Raw genomic sequence first — 14,111 nt, 5'->3', positions numbered from 1 at the left:
GGATGACTCCCATGATAAGCTGCAGTAATGTTCAGGATTATTTGAAAAAGGATAGAGAACAAACCAAAGGATATCATTAAATCTCTACAAGGTAAAGGCCCCCATCTAAAAAAGGATAGTGTAACTAGAATAGGTTTAGAGAGGGGTGCCAAAAATGTTAAACACAGTTTTAGATGGGACATCGAGAGAGGAATTAAGGCGTCTGGGTTGGGACACTGAAAATTCCTAGGGTATTTTAGAGAAGCATTGCCAAACACAGAAGTACATATAGAACTGTACATTGATTATTCTCCACTTCCCATGGGAGTGGTGATTTTCAAAAGCTTAAAAAGTGGGCAAAGTATGCAGCTTTACCCCAGATCAGCCCTGCACAACATTCGGCCCAATAAGGCTCTCACTGCTGCCCGCGCCACGGTGAACTCCTACTGTCCGTCCACCCACCTGCTTCCTGGTAAATCTTTGGGTGGATGTCAATATGATGATGTCATGCATGCGCGTGATGTCATCACAGCAACATCCACGCACTTCCGGGTGCTTCGGGCTGTGGCCACTACCTGCAGCCCTCGCTACATTTTCCGACCTCGTTGCAGCCCCGGATCATTTTTGAGTTGTGCAGGTCTGCCCCAGATGAACATGGAAATAGCCTTTTAAAAATAACTACTCCCAGCAGTATTCATCCCTCTCACCCACTTGACATATATAAACGATATGATAGCTTGATATAACAGCAATGATTCTGAGGATCAGAAGTTCAGCAAAAGAAACATGGGATCCACCTGGAAGCCAGTTGATCTACCAGGTCCCTACTATGTACATTCTTATAAACATAATAGCCATAATGGGTCAGACCAGTGGTCCATCTAGCCCAGTGTCCTGTTTCCAACAGTGGCCAATCCAGGTCACAAGTACTTAGTAGAAACCCTAATAGTACCAATATTCCATGCTATCAATCCAAGGCCACACAGTGGCTTCCCTTATGTCTATCTCAACAGCAGACTGTGAACTTTTCCTCCAGAAACTTATCCACAGTTTTTTTTAACCCAGTTATGCTAACCACTGTTACCACATCCTCTGGCAACAAGTTCTAGAGCTTAACTTTTCTTTCAGTAAAAAAAAATATTTCTTCCTATTTGTTTTAGAAGTATTTCCATGTAACTTCACTGAGTGTCACCTAGTCTTTCTACTAAAAAAAATAAAGATTTTCTACCTGTTCTACACCATTCAGGATTTTGTAGTCCTCAATCACATCCTTCCCTCAGGCGTCTCTTTTCCAAGCTGAAGAACCCTATCTTCATTAGCCTTTCCTCATATGAAAGGCATTCCATCCCTTTATCATTTTGGTTACTCTTCTTTGAACCTTTTCTAACTCTGCTATATCTTTTATGAGATGAGGTAACCAGAATTGAATGCAATACTCGAGGTGAGATTGTACTATGGAGCGAAACAGAGATATTATGAAATTCTTGGTCTTATTTACCATGTTTCCTAATAATTCCTAGCATTGTTTGCTTTTTTGGGCTACCGCCACAAAATGTACAAATTTCTGTGCATTGTCTACAATGAAACCTAGATCTTTTTCTTGGGTGCTGATTCCTAAGATGGACCCCTAACATCAGGTATCTATGATTTGTGTTATTTTTCCCCAATGTGTACCTCTTTGCATTTGTCCACATTAAATTTCAACAGCCATATGGATTCCCAGTCTTCTAATTTCCTAAGGTCTTTCTGCAATTTTTCAGTCTATTTGTGTTTTTAACAACTTTGAAAAGTTTTGTGTTATCTGCAAATTTAATCACCTCACTTGTTTTGATTTCCAGGGTATTTCTAAATATGTTTAATAGAACTGGTCCCAGTACAGATTTCTGTGGTACTCCACTATTCATCCTCTTCCCATGACAAAAAAGGCCATTTAAACCTACCCTCTGTTTACTGTCCAATAACCAATTCCTAATCCACAACAGAACATTGCCTTCTATCTAATGACTTTTTAATTTTCTCAAAAGTCTCTCTTAAGGAACTTTGTCAAAAGCTTTTTGAAAATCTAGATACATATAAACTGCTTCACCTTTATCCATATGTTTATTCATGTCTTTAAAAAAATGAAGCAAATTGGTGGGGCAAGACTTCCTTGGCTGAATCCATGCTGACTCATTAAACCATGTTTATTTATGTGTTCTGTAATTTTATTCTTTACAACAGTTTCTATTATTTTGCCCAGAACTGAAGTCAGACTTACTGGTCTGTAATTTCACAGAACAACCCTGGAACTCTTCCCTTTAATCTTCATGTTTGAGTTCTTTCAGTACCCTAGAATGCATGCCATCCAATCCAGGTGATTTACTGCTCCTTCATTTGGCAATTTGGTTCAGTATATCTTCCAAATTCACTGAGATTTCTTTCAGTTCCTCTGCATTGTCATCTTTGAAAACCAAACGGTACAGTTAGATCTCTTACATCATCTTCTGTAAAGACCAAAGCAAAGAATTCATTCAATTTCTCCATTATGTCCTTGTCCTCTTCCATGATCTAACTATCCCACAGATTTCCTCACTGGCTTTCTGCTTCTGAAGTACTTAACAAAATTTTTATTGTGAGTTCTTGCCTCTGTGGCAAGTTTTAGTTCATATTTTCTTTTAGCCTTTTTTGATAAATCAATGCTTTGCATCTAATTTGCCAGTGCTTATGTTGTAGCTGGGGCTCAGAAGCAGGAGCGGAGACTGAGAGAAGGAGAGCGGAGAGTCGGGAGCAGGAGCAGAGAGCAAGGCAGGCAGGAGACAGAGAGGGGCAGAGGCGAGAGATAGCTCCGCCCACCCCTCTGACGTCACCAGCACTCCGAAGCCCAGCTCCCCCTTAAAAGGGTAGGAGCCAACGGCGAGGCGAAGGCCGTGAAAAGGAGAGGAGAGTCGGGAGGCGGCTGAACAGCAGCTGGGGCTCGGAAGCAGGAGTGGAGACTGAGAGAAGGAGAGCGGAGAGTCGGGAGCAGGAGCGGAAAGCGAGGCAGGCAGGAGACAGAGAGGGGAAGAGGCGAGAGATAGCTCCGCCCACCCCTCCAATGTCACCAGCACTCTGAAGCCCAGCTCCCCCTTAAAAGGGAAGGAGCCAACGGCGAGGCGAAGGCCGTGAAAAGGAGAAGAGAGTCGGGAGGCGGTTGAACAGCAGCTGGGGCTCGGAAGCAGGAACGTAGACTGAGAGAAGAAGAGCGGAGAGTCGGGAGCAGGAGCGGAGAGCGAGGCAGGCAGGAGACTGAGAGGGGCAGAGGCGAGAGATAGCTCCGCCTACCTCTCCAACGTCACCAACACTCCAAAGCCCAGCTCCCCCTTAAAAGGGAAGGAGCCAACGGCGCGCAGCCATTCAGTGAGCAGCAAAGGCGCTCGCTTTAGCGAGCGCGCCTTTGCGAAGGGCCTTTGCGAAGAGCCAAGTCATCAAGGACACCAGGGCAGACCAGCAAGGTAAGGAAGCTGCAGGCACTAAAAGTAAGGGGGAGGCAGGCACAGAAGGAGCACACACACACAGGAGAGGTAAAGTAAAGCTAAGACAGCACACACAACCAAAAGGCAGCACGGCAAGGAAGCGACAGGAACTAAAGGTAAGGGGGAGGCAGGCACAGAAGGAGCGCACACACACAGGAAAGGTAAGGTAAAAGTTAAGACAGCACACACAACCAAAAGGCAGCAAGGTAAGGAAGTGGCAGGCACTAAAGGTAAGGGGGAGGCAGGCACAGAAGGAGCACACACATACAAGGAAGAAACAGGTACAGAAGAAAGCACACCCACACACGAGCAAAAGGCACCGGTACATTAATTATAGAGTACTCCAAATACACGGACAACAATGGAAGCAGAGGGAATCCAGAAGATGAGCTTCCCAGTGTACTGTACGGATTGCCATATGTATGATTACCTCCCCTCTGGGAGGCAGTCGTATGTATGCAGTCAGTGTCAGGAACTGGGAAACTTGAAGAAGGAGGTTAGTCGACTGAAGTACAGGATTCAAGAACTGGAGGGACTTCACATCAAAGAAGACGCGTTCAGAACAGAAGACCCACCCAGGACAGCTGAAGACCCAGAGACAGAGAGAGAGGCACATCGAGGAACAAGTCAGGGAGCTTGAGGAGTTCATCGAAGAGGCCTACAGGAGGGTGGAAAAACAAGAACATCGTAAGAAGGATGAAGATACACCCGCATGGAATAGAGGACAAGAGCAGTTGGACTCCAAGGAAGAAGAACTCTGCAGGAAGGGGAGGAAGCAGTAAAGCACACTAAGGACACAGACCTGCGACTGAAGCGAAAATTGAAAAAGGGAAAGTCTGCGATCCTGGTGGGAGATTCAATCCTAAGGAACGTAGACAGCCACATAGCAGGTGGAAGAGAGGATCGACTAGTGACCTGTCTCCCAGGAGCGAGAACAAAGGACATCATGGACAAAATTGGAAAGATCCTGGAAGGAGCAGAGATGGCAGAGACTGCAGTAATGATCCACATCGGGACAAATGATGTTAGCAGGAGAGACTACAGAAGAAGTGCATTGATAGAACAGTTCAAGATCCTGGGAAGGAAGTGGAAGATGAGGACCCAGAAAATAGCGTTCTCAAAGATCCTACCAGTACCGAGGGCAAATGTGAAGAGACAGCTGGAACTACAATCAATAAATGCATGGATGAGGAGATTGTGTGAAGAAGAGGGGTTCCTCTTTGTGAGGAATTGGACAACGTTTTGGGGTAAAAGCAAGCTCTTCAGGAGAGATGGACTGCACCTGAGCGAGGCGGGAACTAGACTTCTAGCAAACAACGTCAGGAGAGGAACAGAGCAGGCTTTAAACTAAGTAGAAGGGGAAAGCCGACAGTCAACCAAGTGTCGACGATTTGGAAGAAGGTATCCTGCAAAGATACTAAGGGGGAAAAATGCTGGGAAGAAACAACGGGCAAAACACAGGAGTTGACTAACCAAGAAGAGGAGGATAAAAGAATTGCAGCACAGGAGAAGAAAATAAAATTCGAAGCACAGTGAAAGGAAGGGAAGACAAAAAAATACCAGGACCTAAATTGCATATATACCAATACAAGGAGCCTAAGGAACAAAATGGGGGAATTAGAAGTCATGGCCAAAACTGAGAACACAGACATCCTTGAGGTCTCCGAAACATGGTGGAATGAAGAAAACAAATGGGATACAGCACTGCCGGGGTACAAACTCTACCGCCAGGACAGTTCAGGTCAGAAAGGAGGAGGAATAGCCCTATACATAAAAGAAAGCATACACTCGACCAGAGTGGATACAGCAGCGACAACCAACAATTTGGAATCGCTATGGGTTATAATACCGGGAAAGAAAGGGCCCGAGATAAAGATGGGACTGTACTATCGTCCACCTGGGCAAACTGAAGCTATCGATGAAGAAATGGAAGCCGAGATGAAGCGAGAATGCAAAAGCGGCAACACGATTATTATGGAAGAGTTCAACTATCCTGGGATAGACTGGAGTCTTGGAAGCTCAAAATGCACCAGAGAGACCGGATTCCTGGAGGCCATACAGGATTGCTTCATGGATCAACTTGTTAGAGAACTGACGAGAGGGAATGCTACTTTGGATCTAATTCTAAATGGGTTAAGAGGACCTGCAAAGGAAGTGGAAGTAGTGGGACTGTTGGGAAACAGCGATCACAATATGATCAAGTTCAAAGTTGAAGTAGGAATACCGAAGGGAAAGAGAACCATAGCAACAACTTTTAACTTCAAGAAAGGAAACTACAAAGCGATGAGAGTAATGGTAAGGAAGAAACTTAGGAACACCTCCAAAAAATGGCAGACTGTAGAGCAAGCCTGGTCTTTATTCAAGGACACGGTGATCGATGCGCAAAATCTACATATACCAAGATTCAGAAAAGGGTGCAAAAAGAATCGAACAAAAGACCCGGCATGGATAACCAAAGAAGTGAAGAAAGCGATAGGTGATAAGTAGAACTCATTCAAGAAATGGAAAAAGGGCAAAACTGAGGAGAACTGGAAAGAGCACAGAAAGTATCAAAAAGAATGTCACCGTGTGGTTAGAAAAGCCAAAAGAGAATATGAAGAAAGGCTAGCCAAGGAAGCACGAAATTTCAAACTGTTCTTCAGATATGTTAAAGCGAAGCAGCCGGCTAGGGAGGAGGTAGAACCGCTGAACGATGGAGACAGGAAGGGAGTGGTGAAGGAGGAGAAAGAAGTGGCGGAAAGACTAAACATCTTTTTTTCATCTGTATTTACAAAAGAGGAAACATCCAACATACCAGAACCTTAGCAAATCTTCAAAGGAGCCCAAACAGATAAACTAACATCCATGAAGATGTACGTAGGCAGTTAGAAAAATTAAAAACTGACAAATCGCCGGGTCCGGACGGAATCCATCTAAGGGTTCTGAAAGAACTAAAGGAGGAAATAGCGGAAATACTACAGCAAGTTTGCAATCTATCCCTGAAAACAGGCGTGATCCCAGAGGATTGGAAGATAGCCAATGTTACGCCCATCTTTAAAAAGGGATCGAGAGGTGACCCAAGGAACTACAGACCGGTGAATCTGACATCGGTTCCGGGGAAAATGGCTGAAGCGTTGATAAAAAGACAGCATCGATGAGCATTTTGAAAGAAATAAACTTCTGATAACCAGCCAACATGGCTTCTGCAAGGGGAGATCGTGCCTAACAAACTTACTGTACTTCTTTGAAGGAATTAACAAACGGATGGCCAAAGGGGACCCCATACACATCGTATATTTAGATTTCCAGAAAGCCTTTGACAAGGTACCCCATGAACGCCTACTTCAGAAACTGAAGAACCATGGGGTGGAAGGAGACGTACACAGATGGATCAGAAATTTGTTGGCGGGGAGGAAGCAGAGGATAGGACTGAAAGGCCACTACTCGGACTGGAGGAGGGTCACGAGTGGTGTTCCGCAGGGGTTGGTGCTCGGACCACTGCTATTCAATATATTTATAAATGATATAGAAACAGGGACGAAGTGCGAAATAATAAAATTTGCAGACGACACCAAACTATTTAGTGCTGCTCGGACCAAAGAGGACTGCGAAGAATTACAAAGGGACCTGAACAAGCTAGGGGAATGGGTGACGAGATGGCAGATGAAGTTCAATGTAGAGAAATGTAAAGTATTGCATGTGGGAAGCAGAAACACGAGGTCATGGCTATACGATGGGAGGGATGTTATTGACTGAGAGTACCCAAGAACAGGACTTGGGGGTAATAGTGGACGGGACAATGTAGCCATTGGCACAGTGTGCAGTGGCTGCTAAGAGAGCGAATAGAATGCTGGGCATAATCAAGAGGAGTACCAGAACAAAATAAGTTATCCTGCCATTGTGTCGGGTGATGGTGCATCCGCATCTGGAGTACTGCGTCCAATACTGGTCGCCGTACCTTAAAAAGGATATGGCGATACTCGAGAGGATTCAGAGGGGAGCGACATGTTTGATAAAGGGCATGGAAAACCTTTCATACACTGAGAGACTGGGGCTCTTTTCCCTGGAGAAGAGGAGAATTAGAGGGGATATGATAGAGACATACAAGATCATGAAGGGCATAGCGAAAGTGGAGAGGGACAGATTCTTCCAACTTTCGAAAACTACAAGAACGAGAGGGCATTCGGAAAAGCTGAAAGGGGACAGATTCAAAACCAATACTAGGAAGTTTTTCTTCACCCAGCGGGTGGTGGACACATGGAATGAGCTTCCAGAGGGCGTGATAGGACAGAGTACAGTATTAGTGTTTAAGAAGGAATTGGATAATTTTCTGAAGGAAAAGGGGATAGAGGGATATAGATAGAGGTCTACTATACAGGCCCTGGACCTGTTGGGCTGCCGCGTGAGCGGACTGCTGGGCACGATGGACCTCTGGTCTGACCCAGCAGAGGCACTTCTTATGTTCTTATGTTCTTCATTCAGATCCTTTCTCCATTCTTTGAAGGATGTTCTTTTGGCACTAATAGCTCTTTCACTTTCCCTTTTAACCATGCTGGCTGTCGTTTGCTCTTCTTTCTACTTTTGGTAAAATGTGGAATACATCTGGTCCGGGCTTCTAAGGTGGTATTTTCAAATAACGCCAATGCCTGATTTAAAGTCCTAACCCTTTATAGCTTTACTTTACAGCTGATACTTTCAATTTCTTTACAGTTGATACTTTACAGCTGATACTTTCAATTTCTTTTTAACCATTTTTCTCATTTTACCACTGTCACCCTTTCGAAAGTTAAACGCTGCAACAGTAAATTTCCTTTCTAACTTCACACTAGATATTAGCTCAAATTCGATCAGTTATGATCACTATTTCCCAGCAGACCCAACACCATTACTTAATGCATTATGACTTGAATTCCACTAAGGACTACCGTATTTTCACGCATATAACGCGCGCGTTATACGCGTTTTTACCTACCGCGCATACCCCTCGCGCGTTATATGCGTGAGCGCGGTATACGAAAGTTTTCAAACATAGTTCCCACCCCGCCCGACGCCCGATTCACCCCCCCAGCAGGACCACTCGCACCCCCACCCCGAACGACCACTCGCACGCGCTCCCACCCGCACCCGCATCCACGATCGGAGCAAGAGGGAGCCCAAGCCCTCTTGCCCGGCCGACTCCCCGACGTCCGATACATCCCCCCCCCCCGGCAGGACCACTCGCACCCCCACCCCGAAGGACCGCCGACTTCCCGACAATATCGGGCCAGAAGGGAGCCCAAACCCTCCTGGCCACGGCGACCCCCTAACCCCACCCCGCACTACATTACGGGCAGGAGGGATCCCAGGCCCTCCTGCCCTCGACGCAAACCCCCCTCCCCCCCAACGACCGTCCCCCCCCCAAGAACCTCCGACCGCCCCCCCAGCCGACCCGCGACCCCCCTGGCCGACCCCCACGACCCCCCCACCCCCCTTCCCCGTACCTTTGGAAGTTGGCCGGACAGACGGGAGCCAAACCCGCCTGTCCGGCAGGCAGCCAACGAAGGAATGAGGCCGGATTGGCCCATCCGTCCTAAAGCTCCGCCTACTGGTGGGGCCTAAGGCGCGTGGGCCAATCAGAATAGGCCCTGGAGCCTTAGGTCCCACCTGGGGGCGCGGCCTGAGGCACATGGGCCCAACCCGACCATGTGCCTCAGGCCGCGCCCCCAGGTGGGACCTAAGGCTCCAGGACCTATTCTGATTGGCCCACGCGCCTTAGGCCCCACCAGTAGGCGGAGCTTTAGGACGGATGGGCCAATCCGGCCTCATTCCTTCGTTGGCTGCCTGCCGGACAGGCGGGTTTGGCTCCCGTCTGTCCGGCCAACTTCCAAAGGTACGGGGAAGGGGGGGTCGTGGGGGTCGCCAGGGGGGGCGCGGGTCGGCTGGGGGGGCGGTCGGAGGTTCTTGGGGGGGGGGCGGTCGTTGGGGGGGAGGGGGGTTTGCGTCGAGGGCAGGAGGGCCTGGGATCCCTCCTGCCCGTAATGTAGTGCGGGGTGGGGTTAGGGGGTCGCCGTGGCCAGGAGGGTTTGGGCTCCCTCCTGGCCCGATATTGTCGGGGAGTCGGCGGTCCTTCGGGGTGGGGGTGCGAATGGTCCTGCCGGGGGGGGGGGATGAATCGGACGTCAGGGGGGGGGTGAACGGAGAGTCGGGACAGCGCACGGAGAGGCGGGGCAGTGCACGGAAGTCAGGGGGGGTGAACGGAGAGTCGGGACAGCGCACGGAGAGGCGGGGCAGTGCACGGAAGTCAGGGGGGGTGAACGGAGAGTCGGGACAGCGCACGGAAAGTCGGGGCAGTGCACGGAAGTCAGGGGGGGTGAACGGAGAGTCGGGACAGCGCACGGAGAGGCGGGGCAGTGCACGGAAGTCAGGGGGGGTGAACGGAGAGTCGGGACAGCGCACGGAAAGTCGGGGCAGTGCACGGAAGTCAGGGGGGGGTGAACGGAGAGTCGGGACAGCGCACGGAGAGGCGGGGCAGTGCACGGAAGTCAGGGGGGTGAACGGAGAGTCGGGCAGCATGCGCGGTATAATCGTGAGCGCGTTATACCAAAGTTTTTGTGCTTATCATCGTGATTTCTGCGCGCTATACACGTGTGCGCGTTTTATACGGGTGCGTGTTATTTGCGTGAAAATACGGTATATCTAAAACAGCTCGCCCCCTTTCAGCTAGAACAATTACTTCTAGAAGCAGTCATTTATTATGTTTAGGAATTTTACCTCCCTAGCGCTATCTGATGTAACATTTATCCTGTCAATATTGGGATAATTGAAATAATTGAATCAAGTTAAAAGGGTACAAGTTCATTCACAAAAACTAATATTCAATATACTGTTGTAATAGCTAAAGTTCAATCCAGTACTGCAACCTGCTGCATGAGCCAAATTACGAACAATGATGCACCTAGATGGAGAAAAAAAAGCCTCCGATTTAAGTAGCAGTTTCATTATAACAACTTCAGGCTGCCTTATTTACGAACAATCATAGACAAAAAAAAACCCTCCACCTATCAGCTTTTTCAATTAAGTTCATATTCAGTTCAAAATGGCTACATGCAAGCAGAAAATATACATCACTGGAACATCATTTGGTATGAATGAAACTCACTTATCTTAAATCTAAAAAACTTTTTCCTTCTGCATTCATTCTCTTCAACCAAATTTAAGTCTTTCCAATAAACTAATCCATATCATATCCACAGATATCATGACCTGACAAAGATCTCTGTTTCGCCATACATTCCGGCTGCTTCAGAGGTTCAACACAACCATTCTTCCCTGTATCTAAAAATATCAAAATGGAGCCCCATTATAAAAGACGCTGTCAGCCTTCATTCAATATGCTGATATAACCCCCTGGGCCACACCATATTCAAAGAAAAAAATCACTGCTGCTCCCTTTGGTGTAGTTTCCTATATATGTCTCACTAACGTAAAGAAAATGGTATCTGATCAATTCAACATTTAACTGGCTATATGACACTACATAAATATAGGACTGACTTTTATGCAGTACTGTTTAAGCAGTTATCCTGCCCAGTTAAGTGCTAAATATCGGCATTTAACTTGACAAATGCCGACTCTATCCCTGAAACACCCCCAACAAAAATACAAAAATGCCAGTTAACAGTTTCATCTATCTAGTTATTTTAACTCCTGAGATAATGCCCTGCTTGTCCAAATCTACTTCTTGTACTTGCTATGAGGTATTCTAGGTGTGTGTGTATGTGTACAAATTGATACAGCAGCTGCATGGCTGGAGTCCGCTTCCCACATTTGCAAATGAAGGAATTTGAAGTCTAGCCAAAGATGTTAGCAAAAAAGAAAGTCTTAAGATCCAACTTGAAGTTATCAAGTGAGATCTGCATTCTTAGATGTTTAGGCAGCTTATTCTAGAGCTCGGTACTTGGATAGAAAATGTACAATGCCTAGTATTCTCATAAACTATTTCCCCAAATGTTGAGATTACTAGACAATTTTGGTTGGAAAGAGAGACTAACAATAATAATTTGCAAGCTAGAGACTTCCGGTGAGTGCTCATGTGGGACAGACGTGCTTGAAAGAGCTCCTTGCCTCCCACCTATTAATTTATTTTTTAATCCCCTCATTTTAATCACAAATCAGCAATTAAATATGAGATGATAATATGTATTGACTCTATGGAACATCAAATATTTACTACATGTTATCCTGATTCCTCCATAATGTCTCTTTATGAGATTGAGCGGGTCCTTGTGCCCGATTGCTAATTTGCTGTGCTATCAAATCACAGAAGGCATCTTGTACAAAGCCAGGCAAGATAAAGTCTGCCACTATGATAATCTGCACATCAGAATTTTTCCAGATCTCAGCCTGGAAATGATGTGCAAATGAAAAAAATCTATGGACATTTAAGAAAGGTCTTCAGGGTAAAGGATATCAGGTAGACTTATGGTATCCCACTCGTTTAGTACTTACAATTAATGGGAAGTGACATTTTCTTTCCTCACTGAAATGAAAAGCTTCCCTAAGTCAACAGATACTAGTGGTAAAACTTCTAAACCATTTCAGCAGCAGCCCTGTCCAACTGAGGTGTTTCTTGGGTCAGCTGTTACTCGTAAACCCAGCAGGCAGCCCTTCCTACAAGCAAAATCATATTGAAAGCCTTGTGTAACCGGAGAGCCTAAAACAAAGTCGCAACCACTAAGGTAAAGGTCCCCCATTTATGGCACGATTATAGAGTGGTAATTCTTGAGGAAGTTAAAAGCACATTTTGGCCAGCCTGTAGAAAAACATTGGGCAAGCATTGAAAAAATATTACCTTCCAAATCTATATTTGACACCTCCATAGTTAAGAGATAATGGAGAGGGGGGAGATCAAATGCTGAATATTCATACTCACGTCATATTCATACTGATTGGGAATTACTTAAGTTGCAAATAGGAACTTCAAGTTTGATACATCCCTATAGTTTATTACAAGATTATTCTCCTTCCTCTTTAGAATATTTTGGTCTTTTGTGTAAAAATCTAGCTCAGTTGGTAATCAAATACTGTAAAGACTTGTGTCCCATTAATATCTGTAGGAGATAATAGAGTGAAAAATTCCTTTCTATCAATATTTCACATTTGGGTTTTGTTGCAGAGAAAAGAGATACAAAGGGATTTACATCAAACTCCCAATGTTACTATTTATTTTAAGCTGCCTATGTACAAGAAATTATTATCCAGGCTCTATAATGCCCTTTTAGAACTGGCACCACATGAAGTAGCATGGGTTGGGCTTTACTTTGTTTCTGTGAGACTGGGTAACCATTTATACGTCTGTTCAGCGTTGCTCTGTAGTAACAAATTATCAATATGTGCAATACATATTAGTGCTGAGACTACCGTATTTTCACGTAGATAACGCGCACCCGTGTAAAACGCGCACACGGGTATAGTGCTCGGGAAACTGTAATTTATGTAAAGAAATTTTTATATACCGCGCACACCCGTATACCGCGCATGCTTCCCGACTCTCCCGTCGCCGCCCGACTCTCCTTTCGCCCGCCCCAACTCTCCTCTGGAGATCCCGACTCTCATTTCGCCCGCACCCACTCTCCTCTCCCCCTTGAAGTCCTGTCCCCACCCTGAAAGCCTGATGCCCCCCCCGACGTCCAATTCACCCCCCCGCAGGACTGCTCGCACCCCCACCCCGAAGGACCACTCGCACGCACCCGCACCCCGAAGGACCACTCGTACGCATTCCCACCCGCACCCGCACCCCCACCCTAAAGGATCGCTCGCACCCCCACAGCCTCCTGACCCCCCATCATGTAGAAGCTCCTACCGGTGTCCTGCTGCTTCCTCTTGGCGGTCCCGGCCCTTCTGTGAGCCCTGCGCCTGCACTGCTTCCTCTTCCGGCGGTCCCGCCCTTTCTCTGACGTCAAGCCCTCTTGCCCCGCCGACTCCTCGACTCCCCGACACGATCGGGGCAAGAGGGAGCTCAAGCCCTCTTGCCCCCCCAACTCCCCGACACGATCGGGGCAAAAGGGAGCCCAAATCCTCTTGCCCCGCCGACTCCCCAACTCCCCGACAATATCGGGCCAGGAGGGAGCCCAAGCCCTCCTGGCTCTGGCGACCCCCCCGCCCCGCTAGTTGTTCGGGCCAGGAGGGAGCCCAAACCCTCCTGGCCACGGCGACCCCCTACCCCCACCCCGCACTACATTACGGGCAGGAGGGATCCCAGGCCCTCCTGCCCTCGATGCAAACCCCCTCCCCCCAACGACCGCCCCCCAAGAACCTCCGACCGCCCCCCCAGCCGACCCGCGACCCCCCTGGCCGACCCCCACGACCCCCCCACCCCCCTTCCCCGTACCTTTGTGTAGTTGGCCGGACAGACGGGAGCCAAACCCGCCTGTCCGGCAGGCAGCCAACAGAGGAATGAGGTCGGATTGGCCCATCCGTCCCAAAGCTCCGCCTACTGGTGGGGCCTAAGGCGCCTGGGCCAATCAGAATAGGCCCGGGAGCCTTAGGTCCCTCCTGAATACTGAGTTCCTATCTCTAGATCAGTTTCTGTTTGAATTTGATTGGGAACTCACTGTTCTCTTTGCTTGAATGCTGCTAGATGTAAGCTGTTTTTTTTATTTATTATCATGTTTGATTACTTCT

The 14,111-nt window shown here is 47.4% G+C and overlaps 1 protein-coding gene across 1 annotated transcript in view; it reads right to left on the bottom strand.

The window, feature by feature from the left end:
• The window catches only part of LOC117360618 (sodium channel protein type 2 subunit alpha-like), a 349,967-nt gene that overhangs the window by 189,928 nt on the left and 145,928 nt on the right, over window positions 1-14,111 (bottom strand). The gene's annotated exons all lie outside the window — the stretch shown is intronic.

The sequence above is a fragment of the Geotrypetes seraphini genome, chromosome 5, assembly GCF_902459505.1.
Source record: "Geotrypetes seraphini chromosome 5, aGeoSer1.1, whole genome shotgun sequence".
NCBI lineage: Eukaryota > Metazoa > Chordata > Amphibia > Gymnophiona > Dermophiidae > Geotrypetes > Geotrypetes seraphini.
The sequence above is the reverse complement of the archived record's forward strand: the minus strand, read 5'-3'. Positions and strand labels throughout refer to the sequence as shown.